At 46.1% G+C, this 13,311-nt stretch overlaps 1 protein-coding gene across 2 annotated transcripts in view; it reads left to right on the forward strand.

The window, feature by feature from the left end:
- Wwox (WW domain containing oxidoreductase) overlaps positions 1 to 13,311 on the forward strand; it is a 903,057-nt gene that overhangs the window by 426,710 nt on the left and 463,036 nt on the right. The gene's annotated exons all lie outside the window — the stretch shown is intronic.

Genomic DNA, 13,311 nt, shown 5'->3' on the forward strand with positions numbered 1-13,311 from the left:
AACAGACTGTCCTGGATGTCTGACTTCCTGTTACTCCCCTGAGCCATCTAATGGCTGATGTTTACCTCACAGGATTGTGTGGGCCTTAGAATCACTATCTCAAAGGACTCAGCAAGGCTCCTACGATAGAAGGCGTACATAAGCGCTGGTCGCTACAGGCCAGTGAAATGACTCAGCCGATAAATGCACTTGCCACCAAGCCCGATGACCTGAGATTAAGCGGGACCAACTCTGGCAAGTTGTCCTAGGACCTCCACACGTGCACCCTCAAATGGTGGATTCACCCTCTTTCCCAACTGGAAGACCCATATGCAAATCCTCCAGTGCAATTTGATCCATTTCAGTTGTTCACTGCGAGTCAACAGGCCTGGACCCTGTTGAAAGTAGAACCCAGATTTGCTTTGCTCTGGGAGAGTCCTAAGTGAACAAAGCTTAAGCAGCCTAGCTAAGCACTGACAAAGGAACCCTCAAAAGACACAGATAACAGATATGAATTCCAGAGTCCCAGATTTCTTGGGGCTGGACATTCTTCATAACTCAGAAAACTTTAAATTGTAGGACAGTAATATGCTTCATATTCTTGTGTGTGGCAAGGGTCAGCATACATATCGCTCTTGAATCAACTCGGGTCTGAATAATGTCACTTCTGATAAAGTTTTATTAGTATATAACTGTGTCCCTTTGCTTGCAGTTTGTCTACAGCTGCCATTGGCTAACCCAGCAGAGCCTTGTGGTCAGGATGGCAACCACAGACCCATAAAGCTTTCCTTTTTTCTTATATAGCTCTTTGCTGACCTTGTATAATTTCACACCCCTGGAGTCAGCATCTTGCAATTAAATATTTGATGCAGATTATCTCTGCATCAAAATGAACACCATTCTAGACAGTGTTGTACCAAATGGTTATTCAGAGATCTTCCTATATGGAATATTTCTTGGGATTCATAGATTCCATTTTGGATTTGGAATTGTGGAAAGTTAGATGGATAAAGCAGCATGAACTGAGAAGACTGAGTTATTTTATTCATCTATGGCTGTTTATGTTGTAGATTATAGAAAAATGGAGCTTTGGCAGGTTCAGTGAAAAGGAAGCTGAGACCAGTTACCTTTCAGAATAGGTCTTATTAGGCGAGCGATCCTCCTATTACTATAGGAGGCCATGATGAAGCCTTGGGCTAGAAGTCTGAGAAGGGATAGTATGAAGTGAGAGAGTCGAGCTTTCAGTCAACAAACCAACATTATGGGGTGAAAGAGCAGGAGAGCGACAGCCTTTAGAGGAATCCCCTGAATGAAGCAGGGCAACTGACTTTCATACCTTTGCAGGGGATAGTGGGAAGTTCCACACCATGTAATTCAGTCTGGAGTAGCCCACATGGCACAGAGCATGCATGGAGCCAAGTAGTAAATAGGACCCTCGTATTGGAAGGGGGCCAAGCTAGCCTTGCTCTTTCCTCTGGAGAGCTTATCTGCATGCTCTAACCTTCACAGCAGGGCCCTTAGTTCTTTTCAGGGCCTAGATTGCAGAGGCAGGTGGGCTGATTTCTGAGGAAAAGAGGCAAAGATTGAGGGCCAGTGATGTACTACTTCAGGGTTAGTAAAACCTTGCTTGTCACGTCTTGAACACACCTTTGCTTTGATCTGGAATTGCTGTCTTGGGCTCTGACTCCCTGAGGTGCCTCCTGGCTGGAGCAGAGGTGACAGGTCACCTGGACTACACAGCATCGCTAATTAATATCATGTGTCTTATTGAGGGCTTCTCTGTCATTACTGAAGCTAGCGCTGGAGAATGCCCTCAGCACATATTGATTTCAGTCTCTTAGTTTCAAGGTAGCATGTTGGGGGATGATGACAACAGTGCATGGCAGATGAAATCTGCCTCTTTTAGTCCAACTCCAGAGACTCCAGCTTCCTGGATACCGAGGCCTGTGAGACAGTAGCTGAAGTGCCTCAGCGGTCTGGTCCCTAAAGTATCTCACACATCTAGGCAAATGCTTTACGGCTGAATTTCATCTCCAGTCTGACATAGTTGTCTGTTAAATTCATGTTTAGATTTTTCCTTTCTATGGCTCTTTGAGATGCTCAATTTAATCAGTCAAGACATATTTAATACTCGCTCAGTCTGGGCTGAATGTTCCATATACTCCTGCCCCAATCTCGCCCAAGGAATATAAGGCTGATGGCTGGTAATTCAGAAGCAGGAGTGTGTTCTCTGTCTGGGGACTCTGGTGTCTATATGTCAGATCACTTGTACCAGTTTTAAATTCTGAATTGAAACATCCGGAGTCCCACAATTTAGGGTGATCGCTAGCTAAGCGGTAGCTTTAGAGGAGCACCATGCGGACTCTGCATTGTTTCATGGAACAAATAGGAGCTCTCAGTCTCTCAGACATCCCATGTCCCAGTACCTCGTTTACAGTTAGCACGGAAGTAGTTAGGGAACAAAATGGAGGCAGTGCCATCTCAGGAAACCAAGAAGATCATCTTCTAGAACGTTAGCTCAGGGGCGCTGCTGAGATTGCTGAGCAGTTAAGAGCGCGCACTGCTAGTACAAAGGACCTGAGCTGCTGACAAGCTGAATTCGGTCCCCAGCGATGTCTGGTGGCTCACAACCACAGGTAACCCCGCCTCCAGAGGTTCTGATACCTCTGGCTTCCAAAGGCACCCACACTCATGGGCACATACCCACACAGACAGACATATAATGAGAAATAAAACAACAGGGTTTCTCTGTGTAGCCTTGGCTGTCCTGGACTCGATTTGTAGATCAGGCTGGCCTCGAACTCACAGGGATCCACCTGCCTCTGCCTCCCGAGTGCTGGGATTAAAGGTGTGCACCACCATACCTGGCTTTGTTTTGTCACTTGCATGGAGAAAGCATTAGTGACAGTTGTCCTCTGCTTTCCCCTGCTTTGTGCATATACATGTGACCTTGACAAACTTTTCTAGTGTGTACACAGCCTCGTGGATTTGCTACTTTACCCATCAAGTCCTGGGGCTTGCTCACCCTGCTCAAGGCAGTGACTCCTAGTGATTATAGGTGGTCTATGTGAACATCTGGGTGAACGTCTGGGTGAGCCTCCATCTTTGGGCTGCTCTATTGTTGAGGCTGTTACATATTCTCCTTCACGGCTCCCAACTCCTCCTGCCCAGTCCTAGTGAGTGTGTGTGTGTGTACATGGCATGCACGTGCTTGTGCGTCCCCTTTCCTCTGGACCACCTTGGACTTCTTGTCCATCAGTCCCAACATCACAATACCTCCTGTATCCTAGGATCTCAGCTCATGATTGTCTTATTGTATTTTGACATTCCTGTCAATCAAGACATCAATCCGTCTCTGTTCTGCACCTTTTTACACTCACAGTGCTCGTCTGTATGGCAAACTGTCATAATGGATAGAGTGTGACTCTGCATCTCCTGAGGAGGAAAGCGAGTCTGGGAAGTATGTGGACAAAGGTCCACACTAGGCTAAAGTCCCTGGGTCTCTTACCCTACAGCTCTTGCTTTCTGAGACCCTCCATCCACAATGGAAAGTGACCTGGCTGTTCTAATCTCGGGATTTGTATCAGTCAACTCAGGCTTTGTCATACCAAGTAGAAAACAGGAATACACTTTCTATCAGTGTTGAGATCAAGGTATTGGTTTTCCTGAGGCCTCTTTGCATGGTTTGCTGATGGCCATCTTCTCCTTGTATCTCCACAAAGCTGTACTTCTTTGTGTCTGTAACACAGTCTCCCCATTTTAGGATAGCAGACTAGATTTGGGTTCATCCTGGGGGCCTCATTTTACTTGAACCATCACTTTAAAGGCCCTGTGCTCAAAGACAGTAGCATTAGGTAGTACTCAGATGTTAAGATGAACATGAGATGTTTGGAAATGTGATTCCGGTTGTACAATCAGAGCAAGATCAATGTGCAGGCAGGTGACAAAACCAGAACAACTGTAGCCCTGTAATGTACACATAGTGAGCTAGGGGCAAATCTGCCCCTACTCTCTCTCTTGTCCTCCCACCCTCTCCTCTCCCACTCCCACCAAAGGTAAGCCTGTCAGAAAGAAAAGGCTTGGAGTGGCTTCCCTGGGACATGCTCTGTTCAGTGACCTAACAGTCAGGAGAAAGCCTTTTCCCTGATACCTCCACTGTGACCTGTGTGTCTCTTCATTCAGTTAAGAAGTCCAAGTTAGAGAGAGATACAGCCTGAACGTGACTATACAAACCAAGCTCTTATCTGGGCTGCTGTCACAGCAAGGCAGTGTTTCTCAACTCTTTATCCAAGTGTAATACAAACAGGAAAGGCAGTAATTGAACATCCTCAACCTACTGGAGCATCCCACATAATGGGAGACATTAGTGATTTTCAGCAGCCTAGCAGGCTTTCTGTGTTCACTTCCACCTGCTCTGCAGTTTCTAGCCTCACATTCCTGGTTCTGTTTGCGAACATCAGTGTTGAGTTAAAGAAGCTGAAACAAAACCCACCACCCGCATACCTCACCTTTATCTAGATTTTTCTTTGTTTCTGGAAGAGTATTTCTGGCCTGGAGCTCACTGTGTAGCCCAAGTTTCTAAGTAATCCTCCAACCTTGGCCTCCCAAGTACTGGGATTATAGACCTAGAACTTTCAGCAGCATTGACTCCTTCAGGCACAGCTCCATGCCCTGTCCATCATGTGACATGGGAGGGGCAGATTCATGGCTGGCCTTGGTCTATGCCCACAGGACATGTGGGGCAGTGTGAGCTAGCACAGGTTGGCAGATCAGAGGCTCCTGATGAGAGAGGAACATGGAATGGCCTGGAGTCTTGGACGTCTGGAAATGAGGAAGCTGAGAATTTGCCCTCATTTAGGTAAGGTGAGATGATAGGTCCTGGGCCTCCTGCCAGGCATCCACAGGTTGCCAGGGTATATGACCAGGGTGTATGAGATGGCACCTCAGATCAGACTGGATGGTTTGGTTTTTACAGTTTTTCTTAGGGCATCCTTATCTAGAACTTTCTGTATCTAGTTGAAAGAAACAGGATTCCTGAAACATTCGAGGTCCTGACTCTTTTAACCTCAAGGGGGAGAACAACCATGTTGTTGGGACAGGTGACAGTCAGGTGTTCTGTCCTAACAATAGCGTAGACATCAGGCAGTGTGAGACAGTCTCCTACTCTGTCCGTCACCTCATTGCGGACTCTTGTCCCTTGACAAGTCTACATTTGCTCTCACATTTTAATATTTATCAGTGTACTTCCTTCATCTCTCATACTGTGCAAGAGTTGATTTGCAAGAAATATGTTCAGGATTTTTTTTGTATTCTGGTGTTGGGAAAATAAATATTTGCATAGAAATAATCTTTAGCCAGCTCCACTTTCCCAGTGTGTCAAATTTATAAATATCACTACTGCGAAGACATAGTTTTGGATACAGATTTCCTCCCCAGGTTAGTTCTTCTTCCATTTATCATGTCTGGGTCACCAGCCACGATGTTTACTTCATTGGGGTTTTGTTTGTGGGCAATTTGTTTACCCAGATTATATTTCTGAAGAACAAAGCAAGTTCCCATATCTTATCATAGTTATTGAGCATCAAAATTTCCAAGTAGAGTAATCCCAGAAGAAGGTTGTCTAAGGGCTCTTGCTGTTGAAAGGAGGGCACAGGACAGCGTTTTAGAGCCCGCCTCTTCTTCCACTCTCCCCTTGGTCCACCAAGTAACTCCAAAGGTGCACAGTTTTAATGGGCAGGCACAGGAGAGCCCAGAAACTAGCCAGGCTCCACTCACACCTGTGAAGATGCAGGGGCCAGTAAAGCATTAAAGCTAATGGCCAGAGCCAGGCCACTGGGCTCCGCCCAGTGGCATGGGACTTACGGGGCAGTTTATTACAGGTAACTGAGCACCCCATTATCTGTCAGTGATTTCTATTTGTGCATCTGGTCATCTGCTAACTGCCCCCTCACACCTCCCCTCACTGTTCCCCCCTCCTCCTTCCTCATCTCCGTTCTCACCTCCTCCCCTAATGACTACCTCTCTTTTCCCTGGGCTTTCCTTATTCTTTTTTAATTTTTCCACCTCCTTTTCTTCCCTGGCCCACTGACATCCCTCTTGTAATATCACCTCTCGATATTTGCCTGATGACTTTTCCTGTTTTGTAATGTTCTATGAGTATTTAACAATCAAACTCTGTACCGGTTTACACAGGAGACGTATATTTTTTTTTTCACAGATAATGTACAGGTTGTATATTCCCCCTCATACCTCCTATCCTCCCTTTGCGAGTACCTCCCCTCCTTACACCCCTTTGATCCCCTAAACAATTGCACTTCTACCTGCATGTCATATATTCATACACAATTTTATATATCTCTATCAAATGTAAGAACCTGGAATGAGAGAAAACATTCAAGATTTGTCTTTCTGAGACTGGCTTTTCATTAAACGTGATCATCTCTACTGGTACCCATTTCCTTGAAAGCGGTGTAACTTGATTTCTTTCTATGCTGGAAAAAGTACATACAAGCCATGTTTTCCTTGTCTCTCCCTCTGTTGATGGATACCGTCTAGGTTTCACGATTTTGCTGTGGTTACGGGCGGTAAGCATGGACATGCAGTCATCTCTGGGTTAGTTAGACGTCCTTGTAGTGCAGCTGAGTCATGCAGTAAATGTGTTATCAGTTTTTAGGAACCTCCGTTCTGATTTTCATAGCTTCCCCTCCAGCAGTACATATGACTCTCTTTGTCCACATCCTGGCCAGCACTCTTTACTTCATGACCACTCTTCTGCCTGACGTGAAGTGGGGTCTCCATGCGATTTTAACTGACTTTCAGGCGGCCTTTTGTTGTTATCGTTGACCCTTCTTCTCCAGTTTTCTTGGCTATTTCGGTGTTACAGGTTTTCATAACTTACTGCCCTGCTTAGAGTGCTTAGGTGTCAAGTGCTAAGCATGCATTTGTAATCACACTTATAGTTTAAAAATGCATATTTAATACATAATACCTGGCCAGCAGATAATTCAAGGAGAACCTTGAAATGACAGGACTATTTGGGATAAACAGGGGACTCTGTAGTTGGCTTTGTTTCATTTTGTTTCAAACAGGTCTCTCTATTATTTATCTCTGGGTATGACTTGCTATGTAGACCAGGCTGACCTTGAACCCTCAGAGATCTGTCTCTGCCTCCCAAGTGCTGTGATTAAAGATGTGCACCACCTTGATGCCCATCAAGACTCTTTTTTTTTCTCACCTCTTTCTCCTTCCAGTCTACTTATAAGCCTTTGCTCACAAATGAAATAATTCTGACAATACTACAATGATAATTTCTTTAGAGGTGACCGCTAAGCTGTGTTTGCTCCCTCCTAAAATGCCCACTTAGTTTCCAACCTTCTGGTGTCCACAGCTCGTGCAGTCCTCTCCCCTAGAGGCTTATTCTAAGCTACCCAGTATGAAAGAGATGAAGTGTCCCTTTTTGACTTGGACTACACCCTCTGACAAAGAGTAGGGATGTTTCAGATGTAAGGAAGGCCCCAGTCAGACAAAAGCTGAAAAGAACACCTGAGATCAGAGCCACTCTGCTGCTGGCTGTGAAAAAGCAAGTGGCCCTGTCATGAGAGGCCCACCTACAGAGGAATTGTGGCTTCTGGGAAGTGAGTGGGACTCGGAGAAGACAGGAGACATCTATGGAGACCTTAGTCCTAGAACCATGGAGAGGTGAACAGCGTGGGACCTGGCCAAAACAATGCTTATGCCTGGTGTTAGATAGTTTTTCATTGCTGTGTTTAAGAACATGACTTAAACAAGCCAATGGAGGAAGAATTTGTGTTGGCTTAGGGTTTCGGAGGGTCCTATTCTTGATGGCTGGGTCTGTGGATTTAAACAGAACACCTGGGCAGCAGGAACTTCTGACAGAGGAAGTTCTTGCCAAACAGGAAGCAGCAAAGAGGGAATACAGAAAGTGGCCAAGGCACATCCAGACCCCAAGGAACCCCAACAAGCGACCTTCTCCTTCTAGCTAGGCTATTTTTACCCATCACCCACTAATGATGAGGTAGGTATTGGGAATTCTTCAAGCCCCAATATAGTAGAGTACCAGGGATGCTGTGTGCATAAACCATAATGCCTCTGATGGTCTCCAGCTGGTGGAACTATAAGGGAAGGATTAAAAGGTTTGGCCTTGATGGAAGGAGAGGTATGAGGTTGCAGCTAGGTGGTGTTCTAGCCATGTCACCTGGAGATGCTGAGGAGAAATGAGGTGGCTTCATGATATCAGCTGGACTGGCCACTTTATCATGAGGAAAATGAGATTCACAGCATCTCACATGCAGACCTCAGCTCCATCTAAGCTCTCCCCTGGCATCTCACTGACCCAGGGGGTTTCCAGCATCTTGAGGAGCAATGCACGGGCAGACGAGAATGTGGAATTATATATGGGAGCTTCTGACACCCCATCTCATTTATTTAATGTATTTTTACTCACTTTTGTTTTCCCTTGCCCAGAGTCATTACCCCATTGAAAAACCCCTGGGTTCCTCATAGTAAAAAGCGTGCATTTCCAACAGGGAGATGTGGTGGGACCCTGTGGTGGTCCCCGGCTTCTCTGCTCACCCAGCCCTGATGGACTGTCTGTGTGCTCCTTTCTTTGTCACCGCTGAAACAGGGCAGAGCATCCAAGGGGTTGCTTCAGGGCACAGCAAGTTCTTCATCACATTAATACTGGGCCAGATCTTGTTCCCCTCTTGCAGTGAACAAACCATCCAGATCTTCCCCCCCTCCCATAGGACAATAGCTTTAATAGCTTCTGCGTGGTTCCTATTTTTGGCTGTTTCTGTATAAACAGACTAATCTAATAGCATACTGAACCCATCTAACTTGGCAGAATTTCAGAAAATCACTCATTTCTATGGCAAGCTGGGATGCCAAAATGGGGGGGGACCCCTTACTTTCATGGCAGAAAGGTTTCTCATAAGGTTGCCTTTTGTTGAACGTAATGTATCTATTGTCTGGAGTTCCCTGACACCCTAACTGGAAATTACTTATTGCAGAAAGGTGCCATGGGGACCAGGATGGTATTGTTCCCTGGGCAGTTTCTGGCTTGAGTCTTCTTTGCCTGTTTGGAGTGGACATCATGTGAACACAGCTTTGAGTGCTGGCCTGGCTGTAAAGGGGGTGCTCACCTGACAAACATGCTTACAAGTCCTTTCGTTTCCCCAAAAAGGTTGCATCACAGACATCTCCAGCGCAGACTCTAAGAGGCCCTGCCAGCTCAGAGTTTGGCCTCTGACTCTAGAACAAGAGCTCGTTTGGGGGGATAAAGTGTGTCCTCACCTGTAGCTGCTTCCAGGTGTTGCCTTTTACACACCATTGCTGGATCACACAGGTCTGTGGATTATGGCTCCAGGTTGTCCTTGGCTACTAAGTATTAGGAGCACAGCAGAAGCTACTCAGGCTTTATTCACCTACAGCAGTCTCTATCCTCATAGCTGACCCTGTGATTACTGCTGCTACAGGGGAAGGGCAGATGATCTGCTAAGAGACTGTCTGTGAGCCTGTGATCTCTTTGCCAGAGAACTCACCAGCTCCAGGCTAACTGAGGCCCTAAGAAATTCGGGCTCACAGGTCACATGTCCTGAATGGTGGACAGTTAGTGACTGAAAGTCCTGGACCGTCTCCCTTTCCTGCTGTCAGGGAATCAGAGACAACCTGACTGTAAACTTGCACTATGGGCTACTCATCAATCAACTACATGGCCTGGGGCCTCCCATTCTCTGAAATCTCTAAGGGGAGCCTGATCTCTCCTCTGAGTCCCCACCATGCTACCATTTAGGTACTAGTGACTCTCCTAGTTATCTCTACACCAAAGAAAATCTCTCCCCAGTGACCCCTAGTCTCAGACCTTATACTAACTTGTTTTTGAGTATATCAACCATCCTGCCATTGGAAGGAACCCTTAGCAACTCAGGTACAAGACAAGGGGACAGACCACTGAGGTTGTACCTCAGGCTGCAGGCAGCAGGGTCCCTTTCTGTCCCTACCCTTCAGTCCCTGTTCCGCACACAGTATTTAGCCACATCCCCTTATGGTGGGGTGTGATTTTAGTTTTTATTTCCATTTTTTGGGGGGATAGGGTTTTGTTTTGTATTCCTACCCCTGTACCACCATCCTACCCACACGCATGTCACTGCTGTCATCTCAGCCTAATCATTGCACCCTTATAAACTTCCTTCTAGGGCCATTGAGATAGGTCAGTGGGCAAAGGCGATTGCCTCTGAGCCTGGTGACCCAAGTTTGAAGCCTGACACTCATTTGGTAGAAGGCGACCTTCATATATACTCTGGGGTATGAAAATACACAAGTAAGTAAGAAAATAACAATACAGCTAAAACAGTAACAACCTCCTAGAAACCAGATATGATGTGACATGCCTGTAATCCTAGCACTTGGAAACTGAGGCTGGAGGATCCTTAATGCATGAGCAGCCCAGGCTATGCAGAGTCACCCTGTGAACAATGAAACAAAATAGAACAATCCCATCAGGGTAGTAAGAACTGTAGGTGAATTCTCTCACTTAATATTTCACTTTCGGGGTCAGCTTTCTTATCTTTGGATTTGCAAGATTTGTACCTTAGAACCGGCCAGGTCACACAGCCCGGTCTCTAAGTGCCAAATGAGGGAAAAATATCTTAGTGTCTCACCTGGTTTTTCAGTTTGACCGAGTCCCCATTCCTTACACACTGGTGGCATTCATAATAAGGGCTTTGCCTCTTTGGCAGTTTTCTGAACAGTAGCCCCAGATGCAGCTCAAAGGTCTACAGTAACCCAATGCTAATCATGCCACAATCTCATGGTAATCTTGGAACAATCAAAGAGGAACAAAAAGAAAAGATGAGAGCTGAGTGGCCACTGGGACCCAGAGAATGAAGAATTGAGAGGAGAAGAGAAACAAGCAACTTCAGTGGAAAATCCTGGGGAAATTCTGTGTCATGTGATTAAATCATGATTAAAGAAAATACATATAGAAAAGAAACTGGGTAGCTAAGAAGTGAACCTCTTCTTTCTCTTTCTCCTCTCCTGTCCCTTTCAAGCCCAGCACCTCACGCATGTAGGCAAGCACTGTAGCACTGAGCTACACCATTTTTGGCGCGGGTTTCCAGAGAAATCTAAAGTGCACAGGAAGCAATTTCTAGTGTGCTGAACTCTGACAGCCTTAGTCAACCTGAATGCTCTAGTCAAGGGAGGCAAGCATCTTTTAGAACACTAGCCATCCTTCAGCCTCAGTCCCATCTTCTGTCTCAACTGTTGCCTGTTTGGCGCACTCCTGGCAAGCTGATGTGTATCCTTGGAGAGAGGCATGAGTGATACTTGGGACCTGGGAAGAGGGCCTCAGTGAACAGGCACAACTCTAGGCCAACGAATTTTCCCAGGGCAGCTCCTTGCTATCTTTCGGTAGCCCTGAGCTCTACTGCCTTCATTAAAGGTAGAAGAGAAAGGGCTGAGAGTCTCTCCTCTTTGTCAGACTCCAGAAAGCCAATGTTTCCCAAAGATTCTCCTTTTCCTACTTAGTGGTGGTAAATCCCGGTCCCCATTAGACCCCTCTGTGTTTCGTTGGAATATAGACTCCAAAGTGAGTGTTTCAGCTTGCTTTTCAGTTCCTTTTGGTCAGAACTCTCTGACCAAAAGCAACATGGAGGAGGAAAGGGCTCTTTTCATCTTACAACTCACAGTTCAAAATCTCTGGGTGAAGTCAGGGTAGAAACTTAAGGACCTGGAGGATCTAAGGGATGCTACTTCCTGGCTCTCTCTCTGCCTCATGCCTGTGGCTCAAGCTTGTCCTCTTAACAGGAGTGCCAGTTTCTGAAGGGTAAGAACCATGTTTTCCTCCTCTTTTGTATGCCTCTCCACACATAGGATAATTACACAGAAAAGACCCAGAAAATGGTTGTTGTTGGAGTTATTCCAGCTTTTTTTTTTTTTAGCTCTCTTTGTCTAGAACTTCACAAAATAAACATCACGGTTGCCCCATGCGTCGTGAGCATCCTGCTGGAATGGAATTTCACTGTTTCTAATTGGGAGGCTTAGTTTATTGGTTCCCAGCAAATCATGAAAAGAAGAAGCGAGACCCTTAGAGCAGTGTGAACACTGAGGCAAGGAGTAGCCAGCCGCTTTCCTTTTCAGCTGGTTCCCTGAGAGCCCAAGAGTCTGGCTGTCACGGGCCTCCCATTAGTGAAGCCTCCGGACCCCTCCTCCCTGGGCATTTATCTTGCAAGGGGCATATTTGGGAGATGTTGCTGTTCTGTTTTATCTATGGAACTGCTTTCCGTTCCAAGGACTTTTATATAAGTATTCCCTTGAACCCATTCCAAAAAGTGGGTTTTTAACCCAATAGACCATAACTGCAGTGTTTTATCGTGCATACATATTTCCAAATGTGAATGTAAGTAGATTTAGCAAAGTTAAAATAAAATTAAAACTTTTCAAAGGGCACTGGGCCTGCTTTTCCATGTTGGACTTCTTTCTCCCTTTGGAGTTCTAGTGCCGTTCTAAAGACTCCAAACAGGAAGTTTTTCTTTCTCTTGAGCCTTTTTTTTTTCTTTCTATGAGGGGTGGGCTAGGGAAATGCTACAGAGGCTTCATCTCCTCCAAAGTGAGGGACAAGTTGTCAGTGTTTAAGTCAGCATCACACACACACACACACTCCTTGCCTCCCTCCTGCCTGTGCTGATACAGAAGTCTTCTCTCTTCTCTGTCCCACTGGCGGCTCCAGTCTCCTCACTGCCTTTTCTCATCCCTTGAGCCACCTCCCAGCCTGTTCCCAGTTCTGGGGTCACCTCCTGTCCTTCTGCCATGGAGTCTCTTGTCTCTTCCTAGAACAGTTGTCCTCTCTTGCTTTTGCATATCTCAGGATTCAGTTGGGCCATTCATTGATTAATTAATTCTTTTTTCCTTTTCCAGCTCCCCTTCCTTACCTTTCGCCTTAACCCCCAACTTTAGTGCCCCCTCCCCCGCCTCACTGTTATTTTTTGTAGGCTCAGATCCACATGGGCAAAGGTAGTGCTTTAGTCTGCTCTGTAGGTTATCTATCTCCAGTGCCAAGCCCATAGACTATGAGAAGAGCTGTTGAATGAGTGATGCAGTCATGCTCCCTCCCACAACCCCAGCTAGAACACCTCAGGCACCAGCATCTCATCGACTCAGATATAGCTCTTGGTGGACACTGGAAAACTGGATTTTGGTGGGGCGGGGGTGTGGGTAGGGTCTCACTATTACCAGCTGGCTCACTGGGCCTCACCCATTTGTCAGAAAGGAAGGAAGGAAGGAAGGAAGGAAGGAAGGAAGGAAGGAAGGAAG

This window comes from Psammomys obesus, unplaced genomic scaffold, assembly GCF_907164565.1.
Source record: "Psammomys obesus unplaced genomic scaffold, mPsaObe1.curated_primary_1811, whole genome shotgun sequence".
Classification (NCBI taxonomy): Eukaryota; Metazoa; Chordata; class Mammalia; order Rodentia; family Muridae; genus Psammomys; species Psammomys obesus.